Source organism: Amblyomma mixtum, chromosome 3 (genome assembly GCF_055824585.1).
Source record: "Amblyomma mixtum isolate Tamu chromosome 3, ASM5582458v1, whole genome shotgun sequence".
Classification (NCBI taxonomy): Eukaryota; Metazoa; Arthropoda; class Arachnida; order Ixodida; family Ixodidae; genus Amblyomma; species Amblyomma mixtum.
Window position 1 is genome coordinate 178,831,498 of NC_143014.1, and position 16,262 is coordinate 178,847,759.

General features: G+C 49.6%; 1 long non-coding RNA gene across 1 annotated transcript; it reads right to left on the reverse strand.

Annotated features, from left to right (window-relative positions):
* Window positions 1-1,409: 1,409 nt before the first annotated feature.
* LOC149352847 (uncharacterized) lies at window positions 1,410-4,114 on the reverse strand. Its single transcript, XR_016289565.1, has 3 exons — window positions 3,715-4,114; window positions 3,531-3,647; window positions 1,410-1,771 (listed from the first exon to the last, which is right to left on the reverse strand). It is a non-coding gene; the product is annotated as an uncharacterized LOC149352847 (long non-coding RNA).
* Between the last annotated feature and the right edge of the window lie 12,148 nt (window positions 4,115-16,262).

Here is a 16,262-nt window from a genome sequence, read left to right on the forward strand (position 1 = left end):
CCGCGCAGCTCTTCCCTGGAATCTTCGTGGCAGGCTTAATCCCCACCGTAGGAGTCGTCGGCGGCCATCCTATGAGCTATGTGGCCTTGTCCCTCCGTGGCGACACGCCGCCAGGATGGCGCGGTCTGCCGCCTCCCGGGAGTCACTGACCGGGTTTGTGCGGCCACTGGTGTACGCGCACGAATCGTCACATAAGCATATTTTTCAACTAAAAGTACTTTCCAACTAAACCCCTTAGATTGCGCCTGCCATAGATTGCATGCACTGGCCCGTTATTTTGTCACAAAACTTTGCTTCTTACCCATTCGCCAGTATCACCCATGGGACACCCCTCAGGGTCGGCTATATAAGCATGACTACATATTATCATTCGAAGGTGAGTGTATGAGTTGCATGTTGTACTATTGTGGAGCTCAAGTGTCACCCTCGTTGTTGGTCCTTGCAAAGCATTGTGATGTTGTGAAGCTTATACGAACTGGCGGGTGTGCATGCGCCTGCGGGGTTGCTGAACCATTTTCAAGAATATTACATTTATGTTGCTTAGATGCTTCATTAATGTTAGGAAAATGTTATTCTACCGTTTATCTAAGGTATTTTAACCACACCACCAACTGTCCACGTGCCGCGAATTATGTTAGAAAACACACGAGTGTGGCACACCGAGAGCGGACGGTCCTGGTTATCTTTGGAGTGAAGTGTGAAGCCGTTTAGTAGCTGCCGTCGAATGATACCAGCGTCCAGGGTTGCCGTTGGTGGCTACTTTGTGCCAAATTGGCTACTTTACGACCCGTCTGGCGAAGAAAATTTTAGGTCGGTTCCCTTACTACTTTCAGGCTACTTTGAATTTCTATTTTGGCGCATTTTCCAGCCAATTTTTTAATCGCACCATCCCCGCCGGCGCTGTTGCTGTGCTTGTTTCCATCTTCGTCTTTTTCGCGCTGTTTAATGTGGTCATTTTTGGAGCTGCGATTGATCAGAGGTGTTAGAAATTGTGCGATAGATAACGCAGTCGTCTGCAAACAGTCGTACGTTACAAGCCAGTTTGAGAGCAAGTCGTTTATATACACTGCAAACCGAAAAACACCCGGATAGGAGTAAATGGCTCATCGCGTAGCGCACTCCCGAAAAGGGGTTTTTATACTCCTCAGAATAGGAGTATATCGTCTACTCCTCTGCTTGAAGGGATACTTTCGGAGTGCTAGAAGGAGTAAAATGTTACCGCTCTGCAGACGGGAGTTTATTTAGGAGTAAAGTTGTGACCACAAAGGAGTTAGCATGGCAATTAATAGAAGTATTATATACTCCTTTTCAGCTACTTTTATAGTACATTTCAGGAGTACGTGCCTGTTCCTTTTAAGTAGTTTTGACAGGAAATTTTTGGAGAAATTTTTCTTACCATAGGGTTACATTTATGATTCCCAGATGAGTATATTACTTCACTTGATGCGGAAGCCGATTTGAAATAAAGTATTCGTATGGAAGGCTCATTTTAGAGCTTGATATTCCAGGATAAATGCGTCGATGAACTTACAGTGATTTATTTCAAACAATATTTTATTGGGTACAAAACATTTGAGACATGTGTTCGGCAGCTTGCTTTCGACGGTTACAGAGAACCAACGTCTTGGCCCCTGTAGAATAGAAGAGTGCCTTAACCCACGCTGTCTTTGGGTACATAATTTAAATACCCAAAGGAATGAAAATAGAGATGCCACACTTGAAAGCAAGGAGGGAACCTTGAAATGCTTCGCTGTCAACATACAGGCTCCTTCTGAAAGAAAGATTAGAAAAATAAATGCATCAGTGGAATTGCACCTCTAAGCTTGAAGTATGACGTGCTTCAAGTGTAGAAGTCAACCGTTCAGAGTGCACTTTTCAATAAAGTAGGTATTATTGAAGTTTAAACGTTTTTCATGACAAAAGATTAGCTAGCAGAACATAGTAGGTAATCAACTAGCTAATACATACCTGCACCCTGTCGGATGACAGCGGCTAAACGCGGTTTTCAGGGAATCACAAATTCCAGAGAGCCGCTTTCGTAAATGATAAGGCAATACGGCGAATGGGAAGCAGCATCGATAGGGAACATTTTTTCCGCAAAGCATAAAACTGAAAAAAAAAATAAAATGGTCTTACTGAGGCACTTGCGCATTCGCGCTGCCTTTGGCTGCGTTCCTGCACCGAAAGAGGCCTCGAGATATAATTTTTTTTTTACTTGTCAGAGGTTCCTCATGCTTTTCAGGCACCATATGAGAACCAATTACTGAAATCAAAACATGCAAACAAAAGACAGCGCTTTGCATACACGCAGCGGAAGCTTACATACAATTTCCTTGATGGGAGAGCCCGCAGCTACGCATTTTCAGGACGTCCTCATTCTGTGTATAGGCCAAAGGCAGGGCAAGGGTGACTGACATAGCAGGCATTGTTAGGAATAGAAAGCTACCACCAGACCCACCCTCCCGCCGCCACCTGTCTTCTGTTAAGCTTTGCCCTCACATTCGTGGCCAGGGTTCAAAAGAAAACATTCTAGACAGGTCTATCTGGCTGGGTAAGGAATATACTTTCGGGAAAGAACGCCAACCAGAAAAAAAAAAAAAACATGTTTGGGAATCTTCTTGGTTCTTTCAGCAGGTGTGACTGCGAGTGAGTCACAGCTTGCCTTTTTTTAAGCCTTCGGGTAGTCATCCGCCGGGTCACTGATCGTAGACAGTTGATGCAAGGATAGTTCCCTCGAAGTCAGTCTTGTCAACCCGCGCTTCCTTCCTTGTTCATTTGTTTGGCATCCGCTTTGTGCTGCTTCAGTTTTTCTGGGAAATGCTTGCTTTCGCCAATGTACTACGTCCAGCACGAGCAGGGGATCTCGTACACTGGCGTAAGCTTTATTCTTTTTCTTTCGCTGCCTTCCTGGGATCAGCAGTCTGAACCGGAACGCTTGCCTCCACGAGTTTCACATAATGGAATGTGTTCGGAAACTGCACGCGAAGTGGAAACTTCTTTTAACATTTTTCAAATGCGAAGAGCTTACAAGATACCACATTTTGGAACTAGACGCCTAACCATCCAGAAAAGGCAGCGTTCAGTATGGTTGAAACCTCATGTCCGCTGCCGAAAATCGCTGCAACGTTAAGATGCCACCAACTCGGAAAATGCAACAGTTTAGCTAATCTCCGTGAGCGCTAAGGCGTCGCCATGTCCTGTGCTATGACTGAAAAGAATAAAATCGCTTGCATTGTTTGCATAACAAGGCCCTCTTAAAACACAGGAAAGGAAGCAACCGATTAGGGCACGGTTCTCGGCACTGTTCGTAATAACGTGACAAAAATTCACAGACCCCAAGGCTGTGCATTTTCACCTGTCATTGCCTGTACAGCTTTTCCACATTCATGGGGCGTGAACGCATGAAGAAAATTTGGTCCCTAGAAGAACTGACCGTACTTCCAGCTGTACATGTTAGCGTAACAACCACGACTGCAGTGCCACACTCTTTTTTTCAGCCACATGCAACAACAAATTTCTCAGATACTTACTTCATGCCTGCTGTGTGAGTTGGCTCCACCGGACCACAATGAAGCCTTTGCTGTTTTGCTGTTCTCGTTAAGCCTTTCATCTCGGCGCACCCGTGGTTCACAGCAAGTCTACGCACACTGAAAAGGGAGCGGCGTTAAGTGCATGCGCGTCTATGGCATCAAAGGAGAGTTTAATACTGCTTACCAGAACACACGACGATGATAATCCGGTCTTTAGTATTCTTGCAATACAGCGAAAGAACGAGGGGCCGACGATGTCGAGAAAACTGGTGCGTCACACACACATCGCCATGTCGGCGCGGCGAAACGGCAGCAGCCAACACTTGTATGCTGCGTAGACAATGAATGACTAGCCGCTGCTTCTGCACATATTGCTGGCTTGAGTGAGACGTTCATTGCAGCACGTTGCTGCTAAGGTCGATGATGTCCAGTCTTACGTCACGACAAGAGCGCGCAAAGGAGCGGGTGGCAAACTGGCGGCTTCGGGGAGGTCGACGCGTCACACACCGCCATGTTGGCTCGGCTGAGCTCGGCTGGCTAAGCCTCTCGCAGACTGCCGTCGCAGGCGATGCAACACCAAGCGTTCTCCGAGTACACTGGGGGCTTCACAGGCACTGTCTGTGGCGCACCTTGGTGCGCGAGGTTGCGGCGATCCGGTGTCTTGTAACATGACAAACGTGCATGAAGCAGCAAAAGCACAGGCGAGCAGGCAGCGACGACAGAGCCGGCGTCGTCACCTGCAAGTGCAGCGAACCGGCAGCTGCCACTAGGCGGCGGGCAGACACTAAGGAGTGCATAAAGGGCCTGAAGGAGTATTGAAGCCGACATACTCCTTCTTGGAAAAGTAGTAAAATCATGTAAATGCTTTATTTTACTCCTCGATTTCGCGACGGCAGTAAAAAAGGAGGATTTCCTCTTTTTTACTACTTAAAGTCGATTGCGCAATTTTCAATAAGGAGTTTAAAAGCGGACACTAGCCATTTATATTCCTATTTGGGCTTATTTGTGTTTACAGTGTAGATTAAGAATAAGAGAGGAGCTAGTATAGAACCTTGGGGCAAGCCTGATGTTACTGGAAGAGGGCCGGAGCTGTGGCCATTAAAGGGGTGGAGACACCAAATTTTGAAGCTATAAAAAGCCTGCTATGGGATTCCTATGTATGCAAGGGCAGTCACTGCCAGGTGTTGGACGCAACAAACGTTTAAAAAATATTTTAATTCGGTTCCAAAGATTACCTAAATGCTCACTCTCACGGCCTAGACCCATTCGCTAGCGCCATCAACCATGACGTCACAAGGGGTGTAGAAAAATAAAGTTTTAGTGACGTCATACCAAAATACAGTGACGTACGATGAGCGGGGCACAGCCGCGTGAGCGCAGTCGACGCACCAGCGAGCCGCGTTTGCTGCTAACCGCCACTCGCTCGCTTTGCGGCGCGCCGTTGCGAACAGCGTCGCAACGTCCGATTGCAGCTCGTTGCCTGCGTCCGGCCTGCTAGATGTCAACGGCGGGCCGCTCGCGGCAACAACGACGGGAAGCGGCAGCCAATGCGAGCGCGGAGAGCGGCAGCGTCATGATGACATAGGGCGCACTCCTTGGAGCCGGGCGGCCTGCGCCAGTCTTCGTGCCGAACGCCGGCATCTGAAGAACGCGATAGTATTGTTTGTTCACGTTCATAGCAAACCCTGGGATATATGAATATCAAAAATGCATCGTTTGTGACGATCGTTGGCAAATACCGAGTTCCTGGTAGAAGTGATGACTGCGATGCAAGCAAATTTCATCCCATAGCCGGTTTTGTGCTGCTGCTACCTGGTGCATGCGGTTCGCCTGCCGTCTGCTAGCTCTGTTGCTGAAGACGTCGTGGAAATCGAGCATATCTTTTATTATGGGACGAGTTCACAGTAAAGGGGTGCCGAGCGGAGCACGTTTCTGAGCGCTGGCCAGTCCCGAAGCTCCCTCAGCTGCGGAGTCGATATCGAAAGCAGCTAGGCCTAGCGACGACTAGGGCAGTCTGGGACCAGCGCGCAGGTCGTCGGCCGGCGTTGCCGCAGGCAGTGTCGCTGCCGAAAGATCCACTTTTAGCACAGATGCATGCTGTCGTATCTCGAATCTAGAAAGCATCCTTTCTGGTGGCATGGCTGTTTTGTATTTTCTTGTGCGGACGTGAAGTACGCCGAGTCTGCCGGCCGGTAGGTCAGCCTGGATACCGTCTGCCGACGTCATAAAAGCGAGCTAAAGAGTGTTCTTGACGTAAATAATAAACCATGGGACAAGAAATGTGAAAAAAGTGTCATTTTTGAGGATCGCTGACCAATACTGAGCTGCTAGTAGAGGTAACAACTGTGATATGAGCAAATTTCTCACAACCGCGCCTAGCAGCTGCCGCTGGCGCGACGTCGGGGTCCGGCTCGCCTGGCGCCCGCTAGCTCCGCTGCCGAAGGCGTCGAGGAGATTGACCATACTATTATTTTATTGTGAGATGATTCTGTTAACACTACAGCTATTTGTGAAAAGTAGGCCTTTTATTATAGCGCAGGCGACTTCCGAAGCGCCGGCCGCTTGCTAAACAGGCTATAGGCCTAGCGACGACCACGGCAGCCAGGCAGCAGCAGAGCTCGTCGCCCGGAGCGCCCGCGAGCGGTGCCGTTGCCGAAAGCTCCCAACATAAGCAGACATGCTTTGTCGCTGCTCGAGTATAGCTGGCAGTTCTGATAACAAGGCGATCTTGTCTTTTCTTGTGATATTTGTACACCATCCCAAGCAGCGCTCAGGTACTGCTGCACGGCAGCGAAGTGTGACACCGGTTGTGGGCGCAGCTTGGGTAGAGCGGCGCAGCGATGCTTACTGGCATTTTGCAAAGTGTTTCGCATCCTCACGCGAACCCGCGAAGGCGATATTAGCGTGCGAACAAAAAAAAAGTCGATGTCCTCACTCGTTGGAATCAGATCTGTCAGAATCCGAGCTGCTGGGACTAGACGTGCAGTTGTTTGTTTTCATATGCGCTGGTCAGCACGTGTGTGGGAAAGCAGACGATGCAGCAGTAGGTGCGTCACAACTTTTGTGGGCCCACGTGACCAAGCGAAGCAGTTGATCTTCCCCTTCTGTGACGTCACTGTACAACTCGGCGTTTCGAAACCGAAACCGAAAATCGTTCACCTAAAAATGCTATAATAAATTATTCACTGTGAATATATGAATCTTTGAGTGTGTATCATGCTTCCTGGAGCCATAAGAAACGTTTGCAACTAAGAACGCGCGAACCACAAATTTGGTGTCTCCACCCCTTTAACTAGAACTAACTGGGATCGGTTAGAAGGGAATTCTTCAATTCATAATAAAACGTTAGGACGCAGTTTTAGTATGGCTTGTTTTAGCAGTAAACGCCCGTGGGGAACTTTGTCAAATGCTTGCAAAATCTAGAAAAATAGCGTCAGTCTGTAAAACGGGGCTGACCTCAACCCCATCGAAAACATCTGGGGAGTCATGAAGAAGGAACTTTCCTCACGGCGCCTTTGTGGTGGCACAGCTGACCAGCTCTGGCATGCCGTCAAAGAGGAATGGGAAGCCCTGCGCCGACGTCCAGACCTAGTGGCGGCACTATATGAGATCTATGCCAAGACGACTAAGTTAAGTCATCGCTGCAGACGGCAACTTTTCGTCTCACTAAGGTCACTCTGAAAAATGCCAATGAGATTTTTAATCTGCTTTCGCAAATAAATTTCATCACTGACAATAATTTTTGTGATTCGTCTTCCTAAGAATCTCTTCGGGACTGAACTATTGTAAAGAAATTATCGTCAGAGACTACGTATTATAGACCCCAATTAAAAAAAAAAATTTCTGATGTTTTGCTGAACAGAATATCAAGCTTATTGCGAAGACAGTGCCAATACGACAGCTTCGAAAGAGAAGCAGCGCCCGCAGAGACGTTCGCCGTCTCTGTTATCTCACTGGCGTGAAAAAGCGCCCGTCACGGTGGCTACCGATGCGGCGTCTTAGACCGCGTTGCCTAAATCCGGCTATGGGGGATGCAGGGGATTAGCAGTAACATCTAACATGAGGGCAATATAAAAGGACAACCAAAAACAAAACTCCGACTCGTTTCTTCACACAGCCGCGGTTTGACGGACTGCAGCTGTCCAACTGATCTGCCAAGGTAGATGTACTATGGTAGCGTAGGCTCCATAGAAGCACATACGTTCAAAACATGGCGGCTTGTGGTGCGCAGCCAGCGCCGTCTTCGAAATGCGTGGACAACTAAAAACTGACGTCATAATTAAAACAAAAACGCGACGTCAAAGTCACGTGTTTTAGTGACGTCATATACGTGACGTCAGCGTCAGGTGCTGCAAGGCGGGAAAAATAAACTGCTGAACGCCGCGACGCTTCAGCGCGACACCCGACACGAGAACGAAGAAAGAAGACACGAGTGCCGACCACCAACGCTATTTTTAGGTAGTCAGTTCTCGTTGTGCCTTTTTCCTTCGTCCTCACCTCAGGTGTCGCGCTGAATGTCGCAGGTGTCGCGCTGAAGCGATGAAATGTGACGCCGCCAGACAGGTTATTGCTCGCACATCGTGCAACCGCACACCTCTTTTTTGCGTACGGGGGCGCCATGGCCACAGACGATGCCCTTTGGGGGCAAAAGCGACAGAACCGCACCCAACGGAACGAAACTAAACAGAAGCGCTGGCAAAAGGGAAAAGCGTACACGAACGATGCACACCAAGAACTCGAGCAACAAGCAACGAGGAAAAAGTAGGGCTAGCAGAATCGAGTTTCAAACAAAAGCAAGCAGAATGGTCAAAAGATATGACCAGGGTATTACATCAGAGCACCGTCAACCTTGGCATCGTCCCGCTGCCATTGCCGCTACTCTGAGCGAACGCTGTCATAAATTTTTACTAAGCAAGCGCTATACTTTTTAACAAAATGCACACAACTAAAATATTTTAAAAAGGAATCACTGCAATTGTTTTTGAATGCTTTTGAAACACAAAATATGTCCTAATTATTTTCCTCTTCTAGTTGTTTGTCCACTCATTTCATTTTGGCGCTTTAGTTCCACCCATAATTTGATGTCGCTAGCACTTGGTTCTGGACCGCATTCGGGCTCCGGCTTCGCGACCTATTTCAATAGACCTTGGATCTGCCACAGCCCGATGTGCTGCCAGCGAGCGGCGCGAGATAACAGCGCCCCTGTGCGGCCCCGCAGCCGCTCCGCTACCCTGAGCGGTGGTCCATTTTATTTTCCGGCCGATAGTACATTAGCGGCGGAAGCAGCAATTGGTGGGTGAATTTCTTTAGTGAATAAAGGTTAAACGGCATAACTAAAAATTTCTACGCACTCATTGTCATTAGCGTCTTCTCCACACTTATTAGTAAGAGCGATGGTATGTGTCGGCTTCTCAATTATTACTTGCCGAAAATTTCTGGGATTGGCAGTCAATATTTTTGGAAGGTCGTTGTGAAGGAAAGAATATTGGGCATTGAGGATTGCAGTTAGGTACGCGTGTTCGGCTGCATAGTATTTTTCTTACGCGCAAGCGTCGTTTTGCTTTCGTTTCGCCGCATGGAAAAGGCGTTTCTTCTTATTGTCGAGTCTTTTTATTGCTTTCCTGTACCATGGTTTCTAGTGGTACAAGTGGAAACTTATTTTGGGGATGTATCTGTTAGTTAGTTCGCTGACCTTGTTCTTCTCGTGACTGATCGGGGTTCGCACCCCAAAGTTACTGGGTCCAATCCCGGTCGAACAAATCACCTTTCACGTCCTCACAGTTCGTCTGTATCGGCCACACCTTGTGCATACATGCCCGGAGTCTTCCACAACATTCAGCATTGTCTCCGCCCCTTTGAAATTTCATTCCATCGATGACCTTGGGGGAGGCAATGCATGTTGCTGAAGCTCCTAAGGAAATCGAATGCCGGGATCGTTCCACTCAGTCCCTGCACCACGTGCGGAAAGTCGCGTATTATGCGCTTTCATTCGACAGGGCCATGAAGAGTTGGCAATACAGAGGAGCGGAGCCCACCGCACGCCGCTGGAAACGCGGGTGGCAAATGACAAAGCCTCCTTCGCGGCGCGACAGGGCTGTCTTGTAGTGTGTCCCCACCACGTGCGGTCATCACTCACAGAAGAGGAGCCACCATCATACCTGTCTGAGTGCATACGAGCTTATTTCCGGCGTCGCGGGGTGCGCTGGCTCGGGATGAGGAGAACACTAATTTCTGCGGAGGCAGTAGCCGCTTTCTTTTCACCGCGCCGATTGCTTCCTCGAAGCACCGCTTTAGAAAGCCTGTTATGGGTGCCGCCATCAATTGCAACGACCGAGCACGTGGCCGCACGCTCTCACATGACCACATCAAACCGCGGAGCATCATCACGAAGCAGGCATGCGCGAAGACTTGAAAAGCGGCCATGCACCGCACAGCGCGCATGAACAAAGATGGGTTGGCGAGTTTGAGCACATTTGAGTTTGCAGAGTGTTAATCACACGCAAGCGAAAACGCTAGTGAATCCTGCCGCCGCGGCGCAAAAACCTGTTTTGAATCGTCGCGGCTGCACGAGCGGCTCGGGCGGCGAGGTTGCAACAAATCGAAAATTTTTCGCTGCGATGCTCCGCTCAACCGCTCAATTCGCTCAGTCGCTTGCATGTGAACCAGCCTTTGTACGGAGCTACACTAACCAGTACAGGCGGAGGGGTTTGGCCAGAGCCTTCTGGGACTGTTCGTATCGGAAAAGATTTTCTAACGATTGGCTACAGACGACAAATACTGTGTCAACAAGCTTCGCTTACGTTTGCCATTCCTTGAAATTCTAAGCAGTGCCGGGGATTTGTAGAATTTGAACACGATAAGCCGTTACGTCTAGCACTAGAACTGCAGCGTAGTGTCATCCTGGAGCTGAACGGTCAGGCAAGATGGTGCAGGAGAATGGAAAACACAGCGACACACGGGACACACGTATGTTCCTTCGTCGTCCCGTGTGTTGCGCTGCTTTCTATTCTCAAATACGTACCAACTTGCCCATGTCTTTGGCTTACTACAGTTAATTGGTACATGATGCGATGGAGTTTTTCTCCACATGGTGTTAGGGGAATTAGATTGATGATAGGGTGTGATGACGTCTTCCAAGTTCGTAGTTGACGAGTCTAGTAACTCGAGGACAACTTTGATCCCAGAATCAGTTGTTTATTTAGAATGAGAAAGACAAATAGAAAACCATTCAAAAGTTAGTCATAGAGAAGTCTGACTAAATCAGCCGCTCAGCCCCCCCAAAACCATCCCTTTTAATCGCAATCTCTCCGCCCTAGCTGGGTACATCCAACCAGTACGATACTGCTATTTTGTGCCACCAGTTTGCGACTCTCTGCCATTTCCCATCTGCTGAGGCACACCCTCGGTCCTTTCAAAAACGCTCTCATTTCCCTACGCAGCCCAAATGGTTAGTCTCCACGGCCGTCCTTTGTGATCATGCACATTCGCGGACAAGCCATTCAGATGCAAGCTCAGAACTCCGAGGAAAACAGAAATAAGCCACTTAGCGGCACCGTTTGACGTATTCGCACACCGAAATAATGAACACTCCCAACATCAGCGCCCAGCAGCAAGCGTTGGAACACGCGTACACAAAATGGGCACCGGCCATGAAAAGCCTGCAACTAGGGAACCCATCATTCGGGCAGCTTCACAAGAAAATTTCGTGAAAGAGCCAGACTCAGACACGAGTAGACCCGAGTGGACTAACGAGGGGAGCAAGAATGGCCGCCTTCCCCGCTTTCGAGGAATCATTTGTTTGGTCGTACGGAGACGCCCGCTTGCCCTTTGTGAGTCGTCGGTCAACGCAGCCCATCTCTCTATCCCGCTGCTCCTGCCAGTAAGAAGGCAAAGAAAAAAAGATAGTCTAATACACTCCGTGGGCATGACAACACGCACGGCAAACTTCACCGGTTCTTCAGATGTGTGGCGCCCTCCTCAAAGGGAGAACGCTTTTTTCACCACTCTCCGCCGCTTCGGGTGGGCGCTGTTGGGTTTGTTCACTGCCGCGCTGAAGGCGCTGTTCGCCTCAGCGCGCTGTGATACGTTTCATACATCAGGAGCAACTCTGTGAAAGGTACGGAAGCAGTCCGCACGACAAAACAAAGGTATATAGACGTGTTACTCCGCGCTTGTTTTGTGGCCGAGTGATCTAAGGAATGAGAAAGCGGCAGCGTGTCGTCAGCAATAAGAGCTCATTTAATCAAGCTCATGACAAATGTATTATCATGCAGCAAGCCTGCAAGCAAAGCATATGCTATTTTTCGCTCACCACAAGGAACGCACTACTTTTTAATCGCGGATGTTTTTTTTTTTTATTTTATAGAAACGCACCAAACACAAGGGGCGGGCTCCCAACCGCCCTTGGACACACCACTGCATCGAAATACACGGACAGTCGCTCATGCGCATGCATGCATCGAATTTATTTGCTTTTCAGCGCTTCGCAGGTTAATTTTTCTTTCTGGGTTATTTTTTCTCCTTCAAGCTGAACAGAGTGCTTGAGCAGCGGCTTCGTATACAGGCGACGCTTAACTACGACGGCGCCGTGCGTCCATCTTAGCAGTGAGCGTGGCTTGATCGGAAGTGGCCGCTAGACGGGGCCGTTCGAGGCGGAGTGGCACCGTCGAGCTTTTGTTTAGACAATGGCGTAGCAATTGGCGATCGCGCAGAAGGCGGCCAATTTGCAGACCTTCGCGGATGGCCGGCCTTCATTCAGCCGGCGCAGCGATCGAAGCTGCCCGCTCGCAGCCCCCCGGTCGCCGGACGCGCCTGCTGCCCATGTGGCTGGCTCCGGCGACGCACATCACCTGGCTCGCCCCTGATGGTCGCGCGCTCCTCGTACAGCGACGAGCAGATGAATTATGTTCAATCACGGAAGAAAAATGCTTCCGCAGCAAGGGGAGGTGGCTTTTCTTGACCCTTAGCATAGCAATGGCAGGGCAGGAGCAGGCTCTCGTCGGATGCTGAACGCTAACCGCCGTTATTTACCCGGGGCACTTCGGCCGAATGCACTTTTCGCTGGCTCATGCAGCATCAGATAAACCGCAGCGCGTCTCTTGGGGCACCAGAGGTCAGCAACTCAGTGTCCACACGTTCAGTTCACGGACGCTTCATCAGATCTGCAACCGCTGTAGCTGCTGCTGGGTTTGTACACATGCGCTAACTTTTGTAGCGAGAGCTACACTACGCCAGCCGCTTCGCGAGGTCAGCGTGGCTTCGCGCTGAGCCTACCAACAATTTGCCCAACGGCCAAAGCGTAGCGCCGAACGGGCGATGGCGTTCCTTCATAAAATTGAAGATTGGTTTTTGAGGAAAGGGAATACGCAGTAAATGTCTCACATATCTCTATGGACACCTGAACAGCGCCTTATAGGAAGGAATAAATAAACAGTGGGATCAAAAAAATGGTTCATGGTTTATGAGGGTTTAACGTCCCAACGCGAATCAGGCTATGAGGGACGCCGTTTAGAAGGGCTCCGGAAAATCCGACCACCTGGGGTTCTTTAACGTGCACTCACATCGCACAGCACACGGGCCTTTAGAATTTAGCCTTCATCGATATTCTAGCCGCCCGCCTCGTCAGTTGTGCGCATACTACAACCGACTACCACCACGCAATGGGGAAGCAGTCTAGGCTTAATGCTTCAGCGAAACTCTGCTGATTCAAACCATGCTATCGACAAAGTGGAAACAAAGTCTCACTACTTTACTGACCACCGGAGCGTCTTCATTGGAATAAACAATAAAGTTTAAGCCGTTACGTAAACCGTGTGTCTTACTTTCAAGCGAAACCTAAGCGTAGCCAGGGGTATGTACCTCTCGGTACTTTACCAGGTTTAACCAGAGGTAAACCACAGCCAATTTTTTTTCTATGCGTACGTCTTTAATGCTTACAGAGCACAATATTTTTTGGAGTGCACATGAACGTTGCTTTTCTTGCATATTTTTCATATCGATTTTTTTTTTGCTGATGTTAACAAAACTGACTTTATTGGTCAAAGCTTAGCTTTGACGGCAGCAGGAGCGGTGGGAACACTGCTTGATCCTGTATCGTTACAGCCACGTGTACTATCGAGGGAATCTACTCTCAGCGATAGCCAAGCGTCAGGGTATCATCAGAACGTCTTCACACCGAGAGGCTGCCGACGCATGCTCCGTTTTGGATGCAAGTCGTCGATCGCCACCGCAAGAAAACCCTGCGCCGTTTTGACGCCTGCTGCTCTTGCTTCGCTGGATATAAAGTCCTGCACAAGGACGAAGACGACATTTTGGCGGCAGCAGGGGCTATGGGAACACTGCTTGATTATGTCTACTGTATCGTTACAGGTTGGTGATACGTATTTTTCTCGTTGACCCGCTGTAAATTCCACGCTGCTACTGTTGCCTCTGTTGCTGCCAAGTGTCTTATCATGCCTCCCTCTGTTTAGTGTTGTGAATGGGAACAGCTCATAGCCGATCCCAATGAAAGTGCCTCTTGTAGTATGTGTGAATCTGAGTACCATAAAGGTAAATGCGCTGGCGTATCCGAATCAACTCTGAAATCGAAAAGCGAAGCATATAGAAAAATTGGAAGTGTTCAAAGTGCAAGGGGGCGAAATCTCATTCCCAACAACTTGATAAGCCAGAAAATGAGCCTAACCTTCAAAATGTGTGGGCGATGCTTCTAACAATGAATGAGAAGCTCAACGTTCTGATAACACTCAAAGAAAAAATTTATGGAATTGAGCTTTCCGTTCAATACATGTCGGATCAAATGAAAGAGCTACGGAACCGAACCGAAAAAAATGAACAGGACATTAAGGAACTCAGGGCCAAAGTAGAAAAACTTGAATCCGCAGAGAGTAAAGCTGAGTCAATCGTGCATGAACTTGACAGCCTTGAGTGGTGCAGCCGCCGAGCGAATCTGGAGATTCATGAAGTACCACAGGAAGATAACGAAAATCTTTTGGATAAGCTGAACGCTGTTGCAGACAAAAGTAGCCTAGCACTGCTTACTGATGCTGACGTGCAGCAATCCACCGCTTGCCAGCAATACGAGATAGAATCCCTGGAACTACCTGTCGCTTCACGAAGCACGCCGTCAGAGATCAGTGGTGGTCAAACAGACGGACTATTTCTGATACCAACACTGAAGTACACATGCTCGAAAATCTGACTAAGCGCAGCCGCTCGCTACTTGCAGTAGTAAAAGAATGGGCAAAAACTAAGGACTGGGCGCATTTGTTTTTCCAGTCCCGGACTACTTGCTGACAGGTCTCGGCTTCCGCTTTGACAGGAAACAACGTCATGGTCACATGACCTACTTGCCATAGGCTGCTTGCGGACTCGCCGCCAGAGCCGGGCTCCCCCTCGGTTACCGTACCAGGAAGCTGTCATCTGCTAGCAGACGACGCAAGCCATGGCCACCACGACGTCAAAGCAACGCCGTGCGCTCGATCATGATACTGAGTCGATTTGAAGACCGTACTGTCAGCTTAGCGTAGGGGCATTACAGGACTCAGCTTCGGACGTATGCTCGCCGCTACTGCTTGCGGCGAAGTTCGCTCAAAGTAGCCCAATTGGTTGCGGATAAGCCACCGAATGCTGAGGGGTGTTAAGAGTGGACAACGTGGTCCTGGAAGCCGGGTGTGACTCATCGCAAAGCAAGGGATATGACGAGGCCTGGCGCCGGCGGCAGAAGCATTGACGACGACGGACGGGGTTGTTCCACTCCAAATCACCGAACCTCCTAACCGATCGAAGGACGCTGTCTCCCACGGGCCTGGGAGAAATTACTGTCAGACGAGTGTCGTCGTTAGGCAAAGATGCGGCGAGAACTTGTGACAGCAGCAGCAACGCTGGAAGCAGAGATGCACAGAAGCACCGGTATACGTTGGTCGAGTCGACCTTCGGGTCACCGGACTGGATGATGCTACGCAAGGTCACGCTGAGCGAGGCTGCTAATTGAAAGACGCTGTGTCGAAGGGGTCTCGTGCTTCGGCCATCCGGCGGGGGAGTTCGAGAAGGTTCAACCACCTGCGAGAAGACTGCGGGATTCTGCTTTCCCACGGAGGCAACGCACAGAATACTTGCGGCAGTGGTCAAGGTGACGCATCTGTGTTTGATGACTGTCTTCCCCTTCTCATCCCCCGAGCTGTGAGAGAGCGAGAGAGCTTCGGCACCGCCCCGTGCCGTGGGTGGTACCGCCAGCGTCATCAATGGCCCATCCGATTGGACAACGTGATTCGAACTAAGTTCCCCAGTCAGGGATCTGGGGAACGCGAACCGTATTTAACGGGATGTTGTTGTGTGATCGGAGTATTGCATTGCATTCGATTCGATTCTCTTCTGTAAATATGTAGAATAAACCCTCTTGTACAGTTTCCTCGATAGCGCAGTCCGTCAACGTCATTCGGAGCCGGTACCTGTGAGGCTAAACGAGTTAGTCATCTCCAGGACCCCTCCGTCTCCGACACTGGTTCCAGCGGTGGGATAGAAGCCCCATCTTTAACACTGGTTCCAGCGGTGGGTTGTGTGGCCCCGTTCCCAACAGGGGCGACTGCCACCGCTGAAACGAGCTCTTGCCGGTGTTGGGCGCTCCCGCCGCAGTTCCGAAAGTGTGAGGTGTGCTTCGGGCTGCTTGGCGGGGCTAAAGTCTGCGGGATAGTTCGTGCGCAGCACACCCCGGCACCTGAGCTTTGGCACTGAACA